At 47.1% G+C, this 7,209-nt stretch overlaps 1 long non-coding RNA gene across 2 annotated transcripts; it reads left to right on the plus strand.

Moving 5' to 3' along the window:
- Nucleotides 1-345: 345 nt before the first annotated feature.
- On the plus strand, nt 346-6,572 carry LOC125915813 (uncharacterized). 2 transcript variants are annotated; one of them, XR_007455755.1, is made up of 4 exons: nt 346-453; nt 5,243-5,645; nt 6,119-6,229; nt 6,306-6,572. It is a non-coding gene; the product is annotated as an uncharacterized LOC125915813 (long non-coding RNA). The 2 variants fall into 2 exon arrangements; XR_007455754.1 differs by lacking the exon at nt 5,243-5,645.
- Nucleotides 6,573-7,209: the final 637 nt, after the last annotated feature.

The raw sequence follows: 7,209 nt of genomic DNA on the forward strand, positions 1-7,209 counted from the left end.
AACAGAAGAATAAGCCTTTTGGAAGTTTTGTGTTTTTTTTCAGACTTAAATGTAGTATTTTAGCTCGTGTGTGCCCGTGTGTGTGTTTGTGTGTGTGTGTGCATGAGTGTGTGCGTTAGGAGAGCAAGGGCTGTGGGAGGGATACAATTAGTGGCTTCTGTACATCTGGGCTGTGTTGATGGGTCCTATGAACTATGTGATTTATAACATACATGCCTTTCATTTTTGTATAAACATGTAGAATGTTTAGCCAAATGGTTGAACCGTTTGGGACAATTGCTTGAAACATTCCAAGTTCTTTTTGCTTTGTTAACTTTTTTCTGAGTTACTGAAAGTTCTAATTCACTCATGAATGGGTGAGATTCAGGGGAGGAGGAATCCAACACAGGAGGGAGCGTATTTGTGTTTCAGAATTTGCCAAGGGAACCACCGGACGAGCCCGGCTAGGCTTTTGTGAGTGTTATGTGAGGGGAGGCTGATAAAAATTATTAGTATTACTTATAATCCATGAGACGTGGTAAAATTACTGTCTTAAAGGAGGTTTATTAAGAGAGTCCGGTTTATAGACAATGTTTCCCACTGAGTCAGATCATCATCCACTGGGCCTGCGAGTGAGTAGGGTCGGCTAAGTGAGAAAGCTCTTTAGAAAATTGTGTGTGTGTGTGTGTGTGTGTGTGTGTGTGTGTGTGATATTGCTCTAGGAGGTGGTAAAACAACACCCAAGGAGGGACCCTCAGGATGGAGTAGTCCCTTGCTGACTCATCTGAGGAGGAAGTGCGTTAGGTTCTTACTGCTTTCCAAGTGGTTGTTTTCTTTGATTTGCAAAGCCGCGGTGACATAGAATTTAATATTCGTTCCATCAGTAAGTTCTCATCCAAGTTCCCCCCAATAAATGAATGAATAAGTAAATAAATCAGTAACTGAGGTCACAATTTCTTAATTAAGTCCTACAGGAGACGGCTAGGAAATATTGTACCTAAATTCTATTTCTAATCTACATTTGGAGTGGCTCCGTGCTGTTTCAGCAGCACGGAGCCTGTCCCTTTCTAAAGCAAGCATGAGCTCCTCTGCCTTTTAATTCTAAGCTTCCCTCCCAGCCATCCAGGCACAAAGTTGCCAGCGTTGTTTGTAGCGTGGCAGGAAATCGGTGACGAACTCTGAGAAATTAAAGGAGCCGGGATTTCAGAGTAAAAAATATAATGGAAGCCACTCTTTGGCAGAAACTGTTCCCAACACACGGGCAGCAATCACGGGCCAACAATAATATAATTTGCATTTACCCCCTTTACCTGCAAGAAAAGTTAACTTTGTTTCCTCCCATTAATTACACTGACAAAGTATCCTGTTACGAATTCTGAATAGTTTGACTGAAAAAGATCCCCTTTTCCTAAATCCAACTGTAGCCAGCAGTTTTGGTCTGACTTTTGGGGGTGAGGCAGTCCAGTTAAGCGTCTAGGCAGGGCACAGGTCATCTGCGACACAGGCGGCCCCCGCCCCGTTTTAAGCTGTTTTCCTTAATTACCACGAGACGAGAGGGGCTCTCCCTCTGCCGGCAAAGTCTCGGTACCTGCTGGCTCGCTCCTTCCTTTCTTTCCCAGGAGGGCCCATCCTCTTTCTTCTCAAATCCTATTTAATTTTTGCATTTCCTGATTTTTATCTTGGGAAAACAAAAGCCAGCTGCAGTCACTTAAGGAAACAGCTGAAGGGTGCTGGCAGGTAGAGGTCTTGCAGGTTTCCAGTCTCAAATGGTGAGAACCCAAATGCGGCGTGTCAGGTTGCAGTCACTTCGGCACTTCTCAGCTCCCTTTCTTCTTCCTGCACACGCGCGCGCGCACACGCATACACATACACACGCACACACACGTGCACACGCACGTCCCTTTTTGCTCGCCTCCTGCCCAGGGTCCCCCTCACTTTCTACAGCTGTATTTCTAATCAGCAGAAGATACATCTTGCTTGGAGCCAACACGCCTTTTCTCCGCGCATTCTTAACCTCCTATCTTATGCATGGATCACTGGTTAGCTTAGAAATGCACAGACACAAAGGAGAAGCTGACATTCGATGGTTGACGGCCATAATGGCTGTTTATAAACCTAATCCATCACGTTTAGTGGACACCTCCATTTTTGTCCTTCTGAAAAGGTATAAATAATAAAATGGGATAGCTCCAGCTCGGAGGTGCCTTGGTAAATATTTTAACTATTTACAAGATCGCACCAATCACAAAAGAAGCATCTGTACCATCCACAGAAGGGCCCCTAGCCATTAAAAGAGACCCAGATGGTTGCTACCGTTCGACCAACAATAACATCTCTTGATGGGAGAGCTTTTGTGGCATGGTTTACATTTTTTTTTTTTTTTTTTTTTACAAACCACATTGTGAATTTTCATATCACATCCTGAACTTGTCTTCCTTTTTCTCTGCCGGCCCCCAGCAACCTTTCTAAAGAAAATCTCCCTAAATAGCCTCCCCCTACCAAAAGAATGAGGCCTTGAAGGATCATGGCAAATGGATGTTTCAAAGCCCAATTCAGAGGCAAGTCTGTACAATTATAAACTGGGCCTTCTCCAAGTCCAAATATTGACATGGGCCCACTCATTCTGTGGGTAAACACCCCAGTTGAGCCCCGAATGCACCTTGCCATCTAAGACTGAGTGCGCAACTCTGGCTCGTTCGGTTTCAATTTACCCTTTCCTGCCAGGCTTAGAGAAGAGTGCAGTGGGGCCCAAGGAGCTCCAAGGGTGACCTTTGGAGTTAAAGGCATTTCTTCTTTTTGGACCCTGTGCCTGACTCCGGGGGGCAGGCCGGCAGCGAGGATAGAGTGTGGCTCTTGACATCTTTGGGCAAGTCAGATCGCTTTTTTGTTCTGAGTATGGAGCAAACGGAGAGAATTTGCAGCCCGTAGCTGCTTAGTAACTGCTGGGAACTTAGGTTGTTTCTAAAGCACCAGGAAACCCAGCTTTTTAGTGACACAGAGATGGCAAACAGAGAGCAGGAGAGCGGCGCCCGAGTCCCGGAGCAGATCTGATTCTGAGTCTCAGCTCGGGGGGCCCCACGGCAAACGCCTTCTCCACGCCGAGCTTCGGTTTCCAGGCTGTATCACCCGGGCACCAACAGCACAAACCCCTGAGGGTGCCTGTGTGAATTACCCAAGATGATATATTTAAAGCAGGGAACTAAGCGCTCCATAAAGGTTGCTATAATTAATACTGACAAACCCATCACGGAGCGATCAAATCTTTTGAAACTAGAAGATGAGGCAGGCAGCAATTTCAAGGTTTCTGCAAACAGCATGGGTATTTGAAGTTTCCTTCCGGGGGTGGGGGCGTGGCTGGGGGTGGGGGACAGAAACCCCAAACCATGTGACCACCACTCTCCAGGTCTAAACGTTCATTTCTTTTCCAAAGGCTCTATTTAATTTCGGAGCTCCCACTTTCCAAATTTGGTCAATAAAATTAACAGCCTCCTTTTGAGTGGAACATCACACCTCCAAATGAGCTCAAGCTGGCGCAGGGATTGTCCTGCGGAATGTGAGATTTACATTTTACAGCTCCTCGCCAAGTAATGAATGAATCAGAGCTCGTAAACAAACGATCCTCGCTTCCCTTGTTCCGTGGACCCCGACGTGGGGTGTGTGCTGCAAAGAAAAATATTTATCCTGTTTGTGTGGCGCTGGGTCCCTGAATGGCCCACCAATAAAACAACATCATAAAGGGCATTTCACAGCTGAGCTCGCAATTTAATAAACAGATGCAAACAGAAGGGCTTGGAGGTCAACAATTAAAAATAAACCAGCCCGACGTTCTCCTTGGAATTCCCCTTCTCTATAAAGTAGAGAGGACCAGGCCCCCACAGCTGTGGCAGGGCTGGGGGAGGGGTGGGAAAGGAGCTCAGGAGGGCTGTACCTGTTCTCAGTGATTATTGCCACAACTCTCTCTCTAGCAAGAAAGGGCAACTTCCAGAGCAGATGAAATGCAACTCATGAGCCCAAAGAGGCCAGAAAACGGTACAGTGACCTTGGCTGGCTGCAAAGGCGGCCTGTCGATTTCTCTAGTTTCTGTGCCCAAGACCCTACGTGTTGGAGCAAAAGATCTGAAATGGTGGGGAAGCAAAGACTGGCTTCTGTGTGGTTGGTTTCGGAATGGGTTTTCCACTTAAATCCGAAAGTGTGTGTGTGTGTGTGTGTGTGTGTGTGTGTGTGATGTCTGAGAAGGAACGAAGGCACTGAGCAAAGGTCTGGAAAGATGGTCACAGGCACCATTCTGTACCCACGTTGCCCCCTACCCTCTCTCAGCGCTGCTCAGATCAAGGCTGCCCACCACGTGGGCACACGTGTCAGCGCCATCTTGCCCACCACGAGGGCACACGTGTCAGCGCCATCTTGCCCACCACGCGGGCACACGTGTCAGCGCCATCTTACCCACCACGCGGGCACACCTGTCAGCGCCATCTTGCCCCATTTTGCCTGTCACTTCAGGCTCAAATACCATCTCTCCCTGCCTCACTTTCTCTTAAGTTAAAGGCGGGTGGTGGTGGTGGCGGGGGGGGGGGGGGGTGGGAGGAATAGTACCTGGTTGCTGGCTGAAAGTGTTGGCTGAGGATTGGTGAGGTCGTTGGTGTAAAGCTCTTAAGGCCGTGTTTGCAAACAGCAAGGCCTCAAAAGTCCTAGTTCTTTCTAATAGTATCTGTGCGGTCTCAGGGGCTCACGCTTTCTTCTGGCCCAGAGAATTCCACTGTGGCAGGTCTCACTCACCTACCTTGAGAATGTGCTGGAGGCCTGCAAGCCCCCCATTCTGACGCGCTCACCCTCACAAAGTCCCAAGTGCCTACCCAGCGAATGCGGACAGCCTCCCCACATTCCTCTGCTGATAAGAGGGGAAATGAAGGATGGGTCTAAAGATAACCATTTGCTCTGGGGGACAGACCTCCCATGAGGACCCATCTGGCGGTCAGGCAGGAGCACTGTGTCAAGTGCCCCCCCCCCCCACCTCCGAGAGTCTTCGGTGGAATTATGGACCAAGAAGTTCGTTTTCTTCACACGTGAAGAGTAGCGACGGTGAGCTTGAGAAATCATTCAAGCACCCCGTATTCAGGTGGGCTTCCCAAATGTACCAGGGGCTCCCACGCTGTCTGGTGGCTCATCTTGGGCTGGGTTCTGGGTTCTTGGGGCTCCTCCCCTTGAATCATGTAGACTTGAGTGTAAGTCCCTCCTCTGCCTTTTTGTGTTTTTCTTCTTCAAGCAACGAGAACACGCGAGAAACACCTCCAGGGAACAGGATGGAGTCTTCCTCTCCTGTTTCTGGTGTCGAAGACATATTTTCCTTCTCTGCAACTATTTATTTAGTATGAAGGAAAAACCCTCTCCTGTGCACTGTCTCATCTACTTCCCAGGACAGGCCTGAGTGGGGACTGTTGTTCCCTTGATGTCACCGAAGAGACAATGGAGGTTGTGACGCGTAGATCATCCCATCGCTGAAAAGAAGCAAAAGTGGACGGTTTTCATCCGTAATTCGTAGTTTTTCATTTTGAGCTAGGACTGAACTTTAAAAAAGCCAACTACAAGGAAATAAAAACAGTCATACAGAAAAAAAAATTTAACTATAAATGCACAGTTGAACAAATCATCACAAAGCAGCTGCCTGTGTAAGTACAGTCCAGGTCAAGAGAGAGAAATCTGCATCCCTCTTTTGTTCCTTTCTGACCAGGACACCTAGAAGAGACTAGCCACCATTCTGACTTTTCTGATCACTATTTTCTTCCTTTGTTTTATGTTTTTGCCACCTATGTGAGTATCTATAAATGATATAGTTGAGTTTGCTTCTTTTTTTTTTTAATTTATTCATTTTTGAAAGAGAAAGAAAAAATGAGGAAGTGGGAGAGGGGCAGAGAGAGAGGGAGGCCCAGAACCCGAAGCAGGCTCCAACCTCTGAGCTGTCAGCACCGAGCCCGACGCGGGGCTTGAACTCACGAACCATGAGATCGTGACCTGAGCCGAAGTTGGACCCTTAACCAACTGAGCCACCCAGGTGCCCCAAGCTTTCCTTCTTTTTGAACTTTACAAGATAGGTGCGTACTGTATTTATTCATTTGTGTTTTCTCCTTTTCTTTGGTACTAGGCTGATAAGATTCATCCACATTGCTGAGTGAAGCCATGGCACGTTCCTCCTCTTTATTCCTACAGTATATTCCATTTGGGGGCTGTATCCTGATTTATTCGTCCGCACTAGGTTGGTTGACATCTGAGCTGTTTCCAGTTTGGGGTATGTATGGTAGACTGCAAATATTCTTTACATCTGTCCCTAGGCGTGCCCTCTGCCAGACTTTGGCTAATTAAAAGAGGTGAAGGTACGCCAGGGGCGAGCCAACGTTTCAAGAAGCCTTGCATGTTTCCGTCTGCTCTCCTGTACCTCTGTCATCACCGTGAGAAGGTCGTGGGCATGGTAGGCTGCTCGTGGAAAGAGCGTGATGAGAGATGTACCGAACAGAGTAAACTCAAAGAAGCATGAGCCCGACCAAGCTCAGCGAACTTGAGTGGATAAACAATAAATGCTTATTGTTGCATGATGCTGATATTTTTGTAGTTGTGTGTCATTCGGTGTCACTTAGCAATAGGTAAATGATACAAGCTTGTAAGCTTTGTGATAAATGTTCTTTTCTTTTTTAATGTTTATTTATTTTGAGAGAGAGAGAGACAGAGCATGAGTGGGGGAGGGGCAGAGAGAGAGGGCGACACAGAATCCGGAGCAGGCTCCAGGCTCCGAGCTGTCAGCACAGAGCCCGACAAGGGGTTCGAACCCACGAACTGGGAGATGGTGACCTGAGCCGGAGTCAGGTGCTTCACAGACTGAGCCACCCAGGCGCCCCTGTGATAAATGTTCTTATCAAAATCAGTCATTTTAATCCAGATTTCTCAAACTCCAAAGCCCGAGTTCATTCCATTTCACTGGACCTCAGTCTCTTTTTCTTTTTCTTTTGTATTTTCCCAGTAACATCAATGAAAAATGTCATCGAGAATTAAACATCAGACTCCTAGCTTAAGGGTCAAGGTGCAAACGTGTGGTTGCAACCACATGGATGGAGGTAGAGAGTATTCTGCTGAATGAAAGAAGTCAATCAGAAAAAGACAAATACCATATGATTTCGCTCATATGTGGAATTTAAGAAACAAAACAAGCAAGCAAAGGGAAAAACGATATGAGAGAGTGAG

The sequence above is a fragment of the Panthera uncia genome, assembly GCF_023721935.1.
Source record: "Panthera uncia isolate 11264 chromosome E2 unlocalized genomic scaffold, Puncia_PCG_1.0 HiC_scaffold_19, whole genome shotgun sequence".
Classification (NCBI taxonomy): Eukaryota; Metazoa; Chordata; class Mammalia; order Carnivora; family Felidae; genus Panthera; species Panthera uncia.